Genomic DNA, 13,753 nt, shown 5'->3' on the forward strand with positions numbered 1-13,753 from the left:
AAGTTGGCCTCACCTGGGAGCTGGTTAGAAACACAGAATCTCAGGTCCGCTCCAGACCTTCTGAGTCACAATCGGCACTTCAGCAAAATCCCCGCGTGATCACATGAAAGTTTGAAAAATTACTGCTCTAGTTCCTGTGAGACTTTAGGGCCAGAGTAGCAAATACAAGGCATGCATGGCAGACATTGCTAGCTGATCTAGGCACCCTCTTTTCCTTCAAGTCCAGATCCAGCCTCAGAATCCTTCTTAGCTCAGTGTCCCAGGCATCATTAACAGGCAGTTGGAATTATCCCAGAAGGTAAAACCCATGTGCCTCCCCTCCCCGCCTGTGTGAAGAACTCATCTGAAAAAAACAAGGAAATGACTTTTTGCCTAGACCTTAAGGGTTAAGAATCATGTCCCTAATCATTCCCCAGGGAAGAGGAAAGGAACACAAGAGCCCACTGAAGGAACAGCTGTTGGCAACCGGAACATACACAGTGCAGTGACACTAAACCAAACCCAGCTAGTCCTCTGCGGTCAGGCAGTGAACTTGACGAAGCAGGGAAAGCCCCTGTGTTACCCTGACTCCTGCAGTCCCCCTCGGAACACAGGGCCAGTCCCGTGCTTTCTGGCAACTTCCTGTTGGGTTTGTTTGATGACTGGGCAACAGTTAGGTTTAAACCACTCACGAATAGTTATTGTCCTCAGGAAGTATTTGTGCTCTGTTAGAAGAACTGCGGAAGAGAAGGACACAGGAGAACAGAGCAGGAAGAAGGACAAGAGTAGCTCTGATCATCGAGTAGAAAGTTCACATCCCATCCCGTGACCGGCTCTCAGGGGCATATCATGCAGGCCAGTTAGGTCAACCTCAGAGGGTCATTAGGATGCTAGAGTTGTATCCTGCTTTAATGAAAATTGGGCCGGAGCAGTAAGGAGACCTAGAAATAACTGAAAATAGTTTTGGGTTCACATCGCTACTGTTGACCTTGAGACTCAGCTGGGGAACTAGACCCTAAAACCAGTTTACGCCCTTGCGTTGAACAGCAGGCTGGGGGCCTGTAGGGTCCTGAGGATGCTCGGGTTGCATCATGGTGCTGCTCTCTTGCCTGCCTGAGCCCTATACCTGCTTTCTCTGGTTGTTACGAGCCAGCCTGCTGTTGTCTGTTCTGGTTAGTGTTCCGGTTTCTAATAGATCAGAAGCCATCCAAACATTCATCCAGAAACCGTTTGGGGAAGGTGCAGCTTGAGATACAAATGGAGGGGAAGAGGAGTATGGGACAGTAGATGAGTCCCTGTCAGTGACCAGAAGTCTGACTGTGTGCCCGTGCGCCACTGGTGGAATCTAGGCAGATTGTGGCCGTTCTTCCTCTAGAATCTTATATCTTAGCTTCTCTTGATTAGTTCCCTGTCGCAGTGGTAGGAGGGGGTGCGCAGCAGGCACGGGAGAGGAGTGGGGAGCAGGGAGGGGTGCTAAGAGAATTTGGAAGAGCCGGTGTTAGAGGCCTGGAACTCGCAGCTTGGCATGCCTGCCACTTCCCACGTACTCAGGTTTGCTGAGCACCTGCTATGTCCAGGGATATGCACACATCCCATCCTGTGCTGTTTTATGAGACACCATGTTAGTAGAAAAGAAAAAGTCTGTAGTTTGGCTGAGTAAAGATAGCGTCACCATGAAACTGTACTCCGGAGGTCCCTCCTGGGATGGGGCAGAAGCTGAAAGGATGATTTTGGGAAAGATACTCCTAGTGAGTAGGGAAGGGTCCAGGGTCCTCTGCATGAATAAATAGCACCCCCTCCAAAGGAAGCTAGCAGATGGTGACGTGCTGAGACCCTCTGTGTCCACCCTGAAGCCAGGGCCTGTTCGTAGTCCAACAAGGAAGTGGTGACAGTGAAGTCTGCCTGATAAAACAGATGTCTGAGTGGAGTTAAACAGTGGGGGTGGGGGGGGGGTTGGTGAACACCTAATTTCTCATCTATCAAATATTTTGAGATGTATTTGTAATAGTGAGATATCCTGAAGAATGTTTAAAAGTTCTATAGACTCAGCCCTGGATCCCAAACCTGAACTCTACTGTGGCACCTTGGGCAAATTACTTAACTTCTCTGAGCTTCCTTGCCCTTATCTGTAAAATGAGAATAAGAATACCTACTTTATAATGATACCTATATGAGGAGTAGAATGAGGTTCTAAAAATTGAATACAATGTGCTTGCAGGTGCCTATTAGATTACAAGCAGTCAGAAAATGGTAGCTGTTCCTAATAACTTGGAAAGCAGCAAGATTGCTTCCTGAGAGCTGATAAAGTCGACACATTCTGGCAGAGTTCGGGGATGTACAGAATCCCCTTAAAGGAGTAAAATAGTTCTTAGGCCAGCAACCCATGAGGGTAGCCTGATTCTGGATAGCAGAGTTTTGTTTTTTTTTTTTTTTTAAGTTTTATTTATTTATTTTGAGAGAGAGAGTGTGAGCACACACGTGGGGGAGGGGGAGAGAGAGAGAGAAGGAGAGAGAGAATCCCAAGCAGGCTCAGCACCATCAGGGCAGAGCCCCATGTGGGGCCTGAACTCACAAACCTTGGGATCACAACCTGAGCCGAAACCAAGAGTCGAACCCTTAAGTGACTGAGCCGCCCAGGCACCCCTGGATAGCAGAGGTTTTAAGCATAAATTGTTAGTCCCAAGGAGGGTCTGTCTGGTCACCAGCAGAAGCAGAACCAGGGCATAGCTCCAGAGGCAGCATCAAGGGCTCACTCTCTGGGGTGTCATCCCTTTCGAGGAGATGGATGTGTCAGGCTCTCTCTGATCCCTCGAATAACTGCCCTGTTCTGTGTCTGTAGGGTTCATCAGGCCCCCTTCTAAATCATCTGGCCTTCCCTGAAGGCCTCCTGAGAGGTAATGCCCAGATCTGTGGCTGTAAGCATCTTATCTGCCCGACAGTTCAATTTCACAAGCCGAGAAGACACAGCGGCCCACATCTGCTCCGCTGGCCCGAGTTGGCATCCTTGAGTCATGCACCTGCCTCCAGCGGGAGCACCTCTCTGCGCCCGCGGGTCAGAGGCAGACCCTCGTGGTGGGCGTTACCAATGGCAGGTGGCAGAGGGCCAGAGACGTTTCCCGGGTGATCCCCCCCACGGCGTCTTTCAGCCTGCTGCCTTTCCATCTGAAATGACGGTGGGGAAGGATCCCTGTCGGAATGCGTTTGCTCCTGTTCCGTCTTCCCCAGAGTGCGAGCGGGTCCGTGTGTTTGTGTTTCCATATTACCACTCTCGCTTTGCTTTTAAAACAGCAACAAAGAAAGAGGAATATTGGTCTCTGTGGCTGCCAGTACCGTGCCTGCCAGAATCTCGTGCTTGCTGAAGCCGCCAGATGGTGGTAGGGCTGTGTGTGGTTTTGTTTCCTCTGCTTTTTGAAAAGTCGTGAAGTGGGAGAGGCTGGGGAGTGTGAGCTTGGCTGCAAGAGTGTCAGCTGATAACAGTTTGCAGTGCCTTCCACCCCGCACGTGGGCACGAGGGTGTCTTCCCAAAATGTGCTGCTGACCCTCTCCAGCATTTGCTGAGCGCACGGTATTAGCTGTCCCGTAAACACCAGCTGGATTGTCCGTTGCCTCAGCCACATACAGTAGCCGAACAATCCAGTTTTTCGAACAGGAAACTCCCTGTGTTTGTCTCTTCTGTGAAGATGGAAGCGGGTTGTTAGGATTGCCATTGTAGCAAAAGGGAAGTTACGCTTCCTTTGCGGGGAGCTGTAAGGGTTTATTTTTGACAAATCTTCTACGTTTTTCACTTTTGTCCTAAGGGACCCCATGAGGACAAAGGGGCAGATCCTTCCACTGCTTAAAACAGTACGCACCTTTCTCATCCGTTAGTTTCCTTGAAATCAGATCGTGTATTTGTTGCAAGAACGTTTGGGTGATCTAAGAAGCCAAGTAGCTCATACAGAAGTGCTGGGGGTTCTCGAAACCACCGCCAGGGCTAACATAAGGTGTGTGGATGCTGTTCGGTGATTGAAGCCTGAAAGTGTCTCTACGGAGCGGAGTGAGCTTACGTGGATGATGTAAATGGTAAACGGTCTGGGTGGTAACCGCGATAGGAACTGGTTGTTTTTCTCTCCCCCTCCCCTGATCCTCCCCTCCCTGTAGTTAAACAAATGTAGGGCATCAGATGATGCCACCTCCTCCCTGTCGTCCATTTCTCTTGTGTCTGAGGATAAAAATAAAATGCTGATGAAGCCAAAAGAAACGCAGCTAATTTGTTCTTAATATCCTGAGTGGCCTTCTTTGACCTTTAATGAAAATGAAGGGGCCCCCGGCAGGAGCCATCCGCCTCAAAAGTGCACGGGGATGGGCAAGGGTGTGTTTCCCAAACAAGAGAGAGGGCAGCCAGTGTGGGACTCCTGAGAGGGCATCAGAAGCTTCTCTGTTAATTAAAGGCAAGAGTGTGATGCCAAGCGGTAGGGAACTGCTGGTGTGGTGCTTTGTGAGTTTTCTAAGGTACTTTCCAGCCCAAAGGTCACCCTGAAAATTCCCTGCTTCCACATGTAGGTGAAATGAGGGCCGGGGCTGTCTCCCTGTTCATAGCACAGTGATGGGACCACGGTGACATTTCCTCAGTGTTTGTTGAGTACAGGAATGCTGCCCCGTCTCTTCTCCAGCATCCTGGCTGCCATGGGATGCTTTCCCTCGAAGGAGGAGGGAGGGTCATCTGGTCCAGCCTGGAGGTCAGTTTCTAGAGCCTCCAGCAGGTATGCCCACCTCCTCCTGAGGTCCAGTTGGTCCCCTGCCTGGAGTGCCGAAGTGCTCCCTACAGACCCATCTTTTCATCCATGTGGCAGTGGTGGCCTTTGGACGTGGCCCCTTGAACCGGATATTTGGATAGCATGTGGTCTTTGTTAGCCAGGGCATCGTGGTTGAGCTTTTCCAGGCATAATCTTATTCGAATTCAGGCTCACGCTCAGGTGCCATTTTGAGACACTTTTACTTTCCCTTCTGGAGTCCAGGTACCATCACTTAGAGTTGTAAGAACCCTGAAACCCACCTGCAAGGTCACAGAAGTGGGGTTTCAGCTTCCTTGTCAGGTGTGGCACTGGTGTGCGTGTGGAGCCGCGGTGGCCGTGGCACGTGCTGGCCTCCAGGCGTCCCCCAGGGCGGCAGATGGTGTCCCCAGCCGTGCCCTGTTCCGTCTGGCCACAGTGGCAGCTGACGCATGCCGAGGCAGGTTCTGTGATGCAATGCCTGGGCAGTCTTCCAGCCGGTCATCAAGGTGAAAGACACCTGACATTTTAAGACTTCTGCGCTGTTGAAGAACAGGGGCTTGAGAGAAAGGACAGACACACTCTTTCCTCATATATTGAGCCTGTGATACTACAACCTGCCGTGAGCCATTGCAGAAGGAGCCCCTGAGTGGCCGATGATGGTACCAAGCAGTGGATTCCATAGGACCTTTCCTTTCCATCCTTTGCTGGAAGGAGGCTAGTGACGCAACTGTCTTGATCTTTGCAACGTAAAAATAAACAACAGAGAAGTAAGGCTGGGGACACCTTCAAACGCTGGCTAGTCAAGGACAGCTGCCTGCCTGTTTTGGAGACCTGGAACACTGAGAGACTGAGGCTCACTGCAGTCGGCTGACCATGAACCTCTCGAAGCTAGAGCTTTGAGTACCATCAAATGACCACTTCGCTGATGTGAACATAAGTACAGCCTTTCCAAGGCAGACCCTCTGAACTGCTCCTTCCCAGCCTTTGGTCTCCTGAGATGTTTGGGAAGAAGGAATTATCTGGGCTTTTGCAGAAACCACCCTCTGTACTGTTAACTTGCCCTCCATGTTCTCATTAGCTAGCTCCTTGGAGAAGGGCGATATTCCACATGGAAGAAGGGAGGGCTGTGCTGCGATGGCTGGTGCACTGATGTGGGTGGTTGCTCCAGTCAGGCCACAGTTCCTCTGGCGTCTGCCCTCCTGTAGGACTTGGCTGACTGTTGCCACACCAAAGCCCTACTTAACTGACCCATTGATGTATCCAGCACTCTGTGTTTCTCTATAAACTATACCAACCCCTGCCTTTGGTAAGCTCATAGCTGGTAGATCTTTTTCTGTATATCCACATGTTACGGACCCTCATGAAATTATTTAATTATAAGGTCGGTAAATCTTTGGAATATGAGTGTAAAAACCAAGATTGGTTATTTCTGCACAGTAAGTGGAATGCTTAAAAGATAGGCTAGAAGCAAGTTGCTTTTAGACAGAAATGTCACCGTCAGATGACATATGGATGAGGCAATTGTGAAAGATCAGGGGACAAGACTATAAAAATCTGGGATACTCAGACTATTTCACAAGAAGCCCAAACTCTGAATCACAGGTGATGCTCTTTGGGTGTGATGTGCACAACAGAGATGACCTGAAACATGAGTCGGGCTCGCTGTTTGTTAGAGTACAGTCATCCACATGTGAGTCTAAGAAAGTTAGACCCTTCCCAAGGTCACACAGCTAGTGAGCTGGGGGGGGGGGGAGGGGAGCTGGGCTTTGAATCTACATTGTTTGACTTCAAAGCCGAGCTCTCTTAACCTCTCTACTGCTTTTCTTCTTGATCCCCGTGTTAGTCTGGGAGAGGACAGGGAGCTGGTGCCACGACTCCGGATTGGCCACAGTGAGAGTGGGGCTGTGGGAGCCCCAGGGCCTGCAGGCTGCTTGGGGGCCACATGTCAGTCAGGTATGTGGCGTGGGGTGGGTGGAATGCAGCTGGGACTGGGCCCCCAGAACTCTTCTGAGGTCAGTGGGGGAAGGGGACAGGGTCACATACCACAAGAGGTAAGATTTGGTGTGGATAAAGCAGATACGTTTTGGAAAAAGATTCCTGATAAAAATGTGTCACAGGGGTGACCTCCAGTCTGAAATTGATGTGTTTGGTGCATTTGGTGTGATTGGTGGCCATATGCCTGGGAACCACACACGGCCACCCATCTTAGATCTTTTAAACTTTAACCGGATGGGCGCAGGAAGCAATTTCATGCATCCGGGTGCAGCAAGGACAGAGTGAGGGTTTTGTGATGCCTGTTTGGTGTCCGGTGTCACCCATCTTCAGAGACGCTTTGGGGCTGTCAGTGCATTGCTGGCCTGCGTCCAGATAGTCACGAGCTGCTGGGCGCTCGGAGGTCACTTACTCCACCGCCCTGTTCCTCTGAGCTCTCGTGGGTCCCACAAAGGAGCCCTTCCTAACTCCACCCGAGGTGGGTCTTCTGTGCCTGGGGTCTTGCCTCATGTGGACTTTTCCGCCTCCCTTTCATAGCTGTTTTTACAGTTGAACATAAGCTGCCTCTGGTGGAATTAATGTGTCCCTAAGGCTGCAGGGGAGGGAGTTAGTGCCTGTTGACTTTGTGGGGAATGTCAGCCGTGTGTTTTGAAATTAATGTTTCTTTAACGGCGAGTGGAGTATTTTCTTGGTCACATCAACAGGAGGCTCCTATTGCCTCTGTGCTTAGGAAGCCGGGGGTGGGTGGCGAGCTTAGCCCCCTCTCCTAGCCGCTGCTGGTACAGCTGAATATGTCACCTGTGGCTTCTCAAGACCCAGCACCAAGGTCAGCGAGCCCTCTTATGGGAAAAGGTCACAATTCCCCCTTGGCCGGTGGTTCTCGACAGGAGCCATTTTGCCCCCCCTCCCCGCCCTGGCAAATGTCTAGCGACATTTCTGGTCCTCACGACTTGGGGTGTGTTTCACCCGGCAGTGCTCAGGGCAGCCCCGTGCAACAAAGAAGGATTTGGTCCAAGATGTAAGCAGTGTTGGGGTCGACAAACCCCGCAGTAGGTGGGGGGGCCCCGTCCTGTTGAGCCCTCTCCTGCAGAGGCCTCAGAGAGAGCCCTCCTGTCCAGTGGTTCTTTCTGACTGCTAATCAGGCTTCCCAACAACATGAGCCCTCAGAGGGCCTCCGGGACGCACAGTGACTTATTGTCACCCTGCGCTTCGACTTGAGCGCTTCTTAAATCTTGCTCCCCCCTCCCCCCTTCTGCCACAGAAGCTGGGCCTGACAGACTGGCTTTTCAGTCCTCGCTGGCCACCTGCATGCTGTAGACCCCTCCATGGCCTGTGCATTAGTCCCCTGCTGCGTGGGGAGACAGAAGCCGCCTGCAAATGAGGCAGCGTGGGCGGATGGGACGATGCCACTGGGTGTGCACCATGGTCCCGCCTTTGCAAAGCCACTGTGGCCAGTTGCGTTCTGAAGGGTGTAGCCCTATAGGACTTTGTTGGGGGGGGGGGGGCAGGGAGGAATGATAGCAGCTCCTTATTTTCCCTTATCATCCCCAAAATGGCATTAAATAGTTTGCATTCTGTTATTTTAGCGTGCCTCTTTGTCCTCAGTTGGGAATGTCTCCAGCTTATCATAGTGGGAAAGGGCCTTTCAGTATCAGTAAAAGTGGGGCTTGGATCTTGGCTCTGCGCTTCCCAGCCCTGTAGCCCTCAGCAAGTTAGCGAACTCTCCTGAGCTCGTTTTTCCATTTATAAAATGGGGATGAGAATACCAACCCCACAAGGATGCTGCAAAGGTTGCATTCCTTTGCCCCATTTCGTAGCTATCCCTGCCACACAGTCTGTTGGCCCCTTAAGGGTCAGACCCTTGTTGTCCTCTTCAGAATCACTTTAATTCTTGCTGCATGGTAGATCCCCATCATGGGTGCACTGAGTCTTCTAGAAAGATAGGTTGAAGTCCCCCCCCCCCCCAGTATCTGTGAATATGACCTTATTTGGACATAAGGTCTTTGCAGGTGTAATCAAGTTCAGGTGAGGTCATTAGGGTGGGCCCTAATCCAGTGTGGCTGGTGTCTTTAGAAGAAGAGAGAAATTTGGACACAGACACATGCAGACACAGGCACAGATGCCTCATGTGAAGACGGACACACAGGGGAGACCGCCACTCGAAAATGAAGACACAGTCGGGAGTGAAGCTTTGACAAGCCAGGAATTGCCTGGAACCACCAGAAGCTGGGAAGAGGCAGGAAGGATTCTCCTTTGCAGGTTCCCAGGGGAGCACGGCCCCATCAGACTCCTGGCCTCTAGACGTGTGAGGACAGTACGTTGTGGCTGTGTTAAGTAAGCCCGCTGGTTTGGGGTGCTTGGTTACGGAAGCCCCAGGAAACTGGTGCACCACTCAGCAAACATTTATGGAATTTTTAAGTGTCTTCAGGTGCAAAACATAGTATTCTACCCCGACATTTGTACTTTGCTAGTCTAGCCTCTGGACCCTATTCTTTTTTCTCCACTGTTGGGCTCCTTTGCAATCCATCCAATTTAGATCACTGACTGATTTGTGCTACTTTATTATGAAAAACCTTTGCTTGTTACAGGAGAAAGCTCTTACATGTGCCACATGGAAAAGAATTAAGATTTTTGCCATAAAGTATATCTACATCCGCAGCCACTTGGAGACCGTTATTTCTTTCAGCAGCAGCTTGCTTCCTGGTGCTACGGGGAAGCACGGGAGGCCCTTGCTCCTTCTCTCTTCTCCTTTCAACTGGCAAGAAACAAAACCAAATCAAAGTGGCTTTAAAAATAAGGAGATGTGGGGCACCTGGGTGGCTCAGTCCGTTAAGCATCTGACTTCAGCTCAGGTCGTGATCTCATCACGGTTTGTGAGTTCGAGCCCCATGTCAGGCTGTCTGCTGTTAGCTCAGAGCCCGCTTTGGATCCTCTGTCCCCCACTTTCTCTGTCCCTCCCTTGCTCATGCACACTGTCTCTCAAAAATAAACATTAAAAAAAAAAAAAAAAGGAGATGTATGCTCTTACAAAACAGGAGCTCTGGGTCCAGAGGAAGACCAGGCTGTGTGTGTGAGTTTCAGAGGACGGGTCTCATCCTGAGGCAGGTGTCCCCATGGCCATGATGATAGGTGACTGCAGTAACTGGGCACCCTGCTTCTGTTTACATCCTGTGGTGTCTCTTTGTTGTGTTGATGTTCAGATCAGGGTCTTTTCCCCACAGGCTTCTACGACAACCTCTCTTCCTTGTCCCATCTCTAGACCAGCCACTGCCGGGAGTGGGGGGTGGGGGTGGAATTAGATCATTGGCCCAGATTTAACCAGCTGACAATTCATAGGCTCTGGTGAGACACGCGTTGCCCCTCTGCACTCTCCAAATGAGCAACTCTTATGCAGTGCTGGTAGGCAGGGTAATGCCTCCCCAAAGATGTCTACATCTTCGCCCCTGGAGCCTGTGACTATGTTACCACGGTGTAAGGCAAAAGGACTTGGCAGATGTGATTCAGTTAAGGATCGTGAGACAGGGAGATTATCCTGGATTCTCCAGCTGGGTCTGTGTAATCACAAGGATTCTTATAGGAAGCAGGTAGAGAGAATCAGTGTCCGAGAAGATGTGAGAACAGTGCAGAGGTCAGAGAAGACAAAAGATGCTAAGTAGCTGGCTTTCAAGATATTAGAAGAGACCACAAGCCAAGGGATGCAGGCAGCCCCTAGAAACTGGAAAAGGCAAGGAACAGATTCTCCCCTAGAGCCTCTGGAAGGACTGCAGCCCTCCCAAGGCCTTGATCTTAGCCCAGTGAAACAGATTTTGGACTTCTGACTTCTAAAACTATAAGATTATAAATGTGTGTTGCTTTAAGTCAGTAAGTTTGTGCTAATTTATTACAAAAACAATAGGAAGTGAATATACCATTCTCTCTTCGGATTGAGCTCGCATCAGTATAGATCTTTTCTAAGAGAAGAATCTCGTGTTGATGTTGGACATTGTATAGTGTGCACTTATAAGACACACCAAGATTTATGGATTAAAGAAAAGACAAACCCAGTCCGTGGTCCTGCCTCCAGGTAGAGCCAGCGTGGTGATTTGCTCCCAGAATGGTAAATGTTGGTTCCTTCATCCGGCACCAGTGCTGGGTACAGGCAGCACCGAAACGAGTAAGAGCTTGTCCTCACTCACAGGCTCTTGAGCGTCTCAACCCAGCCGTTTGATTCCATAAATATTCTCACTGTCAAGTCAGAGCCCTTCCACATGTCTGCTCTGTCTTTGTAGCTACAGCCGGTTTCCTCTGAAAGCTCTTTCGAACTTGCTGATTTTTTTTTTTTTTTTTTTTAAGTTTTAGCCAGGGTCAGGAAGAGCATAAGATGTTAAGCACCTCCACACATAGAGCTATTTTTAGGGCGCCCCATGTTGCTTAGATCAGCAGTGCCTCCAGCGGCTGGGTCCCGGGGTCCACAGAGGATGTCATCTGCTCTGTGCCAATTGGACGGAGACAATTGCCATTTGGAAGTTTTCTTTGCGGTTTTTATTTCCTCCCCTCTCAGGGTTTCCTGTGCCGCAGGGCCCGGGGGTGAGCACAGACAGCATGTTTAGAAACTGCTGGTTATCGCACCGTAGGTCAGCTGTTTCTGGGAAGCATTGGGCTTTCCTGGAGATGACACGTGACTGGTGGCCGTCTATGGAAAATGTCTGGGAAGGTGAGAGAAAGAATGGAGCAGAGAAATGGGGTGAGGGAACCAACCTTGAGGTGATCATTTCCAAGCCTAGAAATCAATCTTGAGGAAACTGAGGCATGGGTTGTCAGTGAGGCAGCTGCCCACCACTTAGCTCTCAGTGTTAGCCTAGCAAGGATTGGAGCTCAGTCCTCTGGGACCAGTTCGACATTTCTAGGGTCCAGAACCAGAATTTGAGAGCGGGGCTTTAAGGGCCTAACACCCATAATAGCGTGTCGCTAAGTAAATTCAGCGGGATTCATTCTAGGCTTTCCGTCCTGCCCCTGCCTACCTTCCTGGGTCTGTAGTAAATGCCGTGTGCCGGGTGGTTAAACGCATAGGCTCTGGAACTTGAGTCTCGGTTGGAATCCCACTTACTGACAGCGCGACCCTGGACAAATTCCACAAGGCACTGATGGAAACGGGGGTAATCATACTAGCACAACCAGGATTTTGCAGGATTGAATGAGTTCATGTGTGCACAGCGCTTACCCCAGGGCCTGGCACAGCCTAAGCTCTATACAGATGCCATACCTTCCCACGACCTTAAACACCACCATCCTGCATTTTAGGTAACTACGTGCTATGACAGGGTACGTCTGTGCTCCATGCTTTATTTGCCCTGCTCCCTACGATGAGATTTTGCTTCCAGTTTTTCTTGTCGTCAACAACATTTCGATGACTGTCCTCATAGGTGGGGATTTGCTCTCATCCTTAATTGTTTTCTCTGGTTAAATTTCTAGAAGTAGGATTGCCAGGTCAAACAGGGGACTTGTCTTGAAGGCTTTTCTGGATAGACGCGGCCAAATTCTCCTCCAGAAAAGTACTCGTTTACACTCCTTCCAGCAGTGAATGAGTGTGCCAGTTTCCTTGCATGGCCGGGTTATTAACTTTGAGTCAAATGAAGGCCCAGGAAAAATAGGAGATATTTCCCCGGGGATAAAGTGTTCCTCGTCCCTGCTTATAAGCAATAAAGGCTTAGGAGAACCTGTAGAGAGCCCAGGAGGCAAGTAGTGCGCATGCAAACAGCGCCCTCTACTGGTTTTCCCGGGTGGAGCATGGTGAGCTGCAGTAGATGGGGATGCCCAGGTGGTTTCTAACTCCAGAGTGGCTGCAGGTGCCAGCGGCTAAAGGGCAACATTTTACCAAGACTTTCGACCATTTAAAAAGTCAGCCTCTGGTGACCTTTAGGTCTTGCTCAGGTTCTCTTACAGCAGTGCTTCTTCTCAACTGGGATTTTGCTCCCCAGGGAACACTGTACTGTCTGGAGACATGTCTAGATGTCACAAAATTGGGGGCTGCTACTGATTTGTGGAAGGTCAAGGCCAGGGATACTGCTAAACATGCTACAATGTACAGGATAACCCCCCCCCCCAACAAAGAATCATCTGACATGTGGGTAGTCTTCAGGCTGAGAAACCCTGTGAGTTTTTTTTTTTTAAGCTTGCTTATTTTGAGAGAGAGAGAGAGAATGAATGAATGAATGAATGAATGAATGAAATCCCAAGCAGGCTCCGCACTGTCAGCACAGAGCCTGATGCAGGGCTCGATCCCACGAATCATGAGATCATGATCTGACTGAAACCAAGAGTCAGACACTTAACCAACTGAGGCACCCAGACGCCCCTGAGAAACCCTGTTTTAGAGGAGTGGGAGAATTGTTCTAGAAGACTTCTCTTTTCAGACTAAAATATAGAAATATTCACATTGAATACTTATTACTATTAACACTAATTTATTTGGTTCTAGAAAACCTGCTAGTTTTGCAGAATAAAATGGCAAATAAGAGGAACTGAAATAGCACATTGGCCTTTCTAGAAGAGAAGGCAGAGGGGGAGATACGAACCATAATAACATCACCAGCACTAATAAGGGAGGGAATTTCTTTCCCATTAACTTGGCTTCGTTAAACCTACCATAAATGCCTACAGCTTTCCCTTGAAGGCCTTGTCTGTGAAAAATAGTGCTTCATGTGACATTCTACACCCCCCCCCCGATTTCATGAGCCCCAATGTTTTCATAACATTTATAATTGAGCTTTTCCAGTGCTTGGTGCAAAATTCCCATCTGTAGTTGTGACGTGCTCCCCACGCCCAAGTAAGTGCTGATTCGGGCATTGTTTCTTGGAGGGGGCAGGAAGGGCACTTCACAAATAGTCTTAAAGAGGGTGTGCCTAAAGGGAGCAGCATGACCAGAATTTTGGGAAAATAAAACTGAATTACAGCTTACACTGACATTTGTTCAGTGCGGGACCCCCTTTCACTAGGGCTACCCAACCCCCTCAGAAAATGCTCCCTTGTTTCGTTTTGCTTTGGCCTTG

At 49.8% G+C, this 13,753-nt stretch overlaps 1 protein-coding gene across 9 annotated transcripts in view; it reads left to right on the forward strand.

The window, feature by feature from the left end:
- The window catches only part of MTSS1 (MTSS I-BAR domain containing 1), a 165,644-nt gene that overhangs the window by 112,513 nt on the left and 39,378 nt on the right, over positions 1 to 13,753 (forward strand). The gene's annotated exons all lie outside the window — the stretch shown is intronic.

This window comes from Lynx canadensis, chromosome F2, assembly GCF_007474595.2.
Source record: "Lynx canadensis isolate LIC74 chromosome F2, mLynCan4.pri.v2, whole genome shotgun sequence".
NCBI classification, from domain to species: Eukaryota; Metazoa; Chordata; class Mammalia; order Carnivora; family Felidae; genus Lynx; species Lynx canadensis.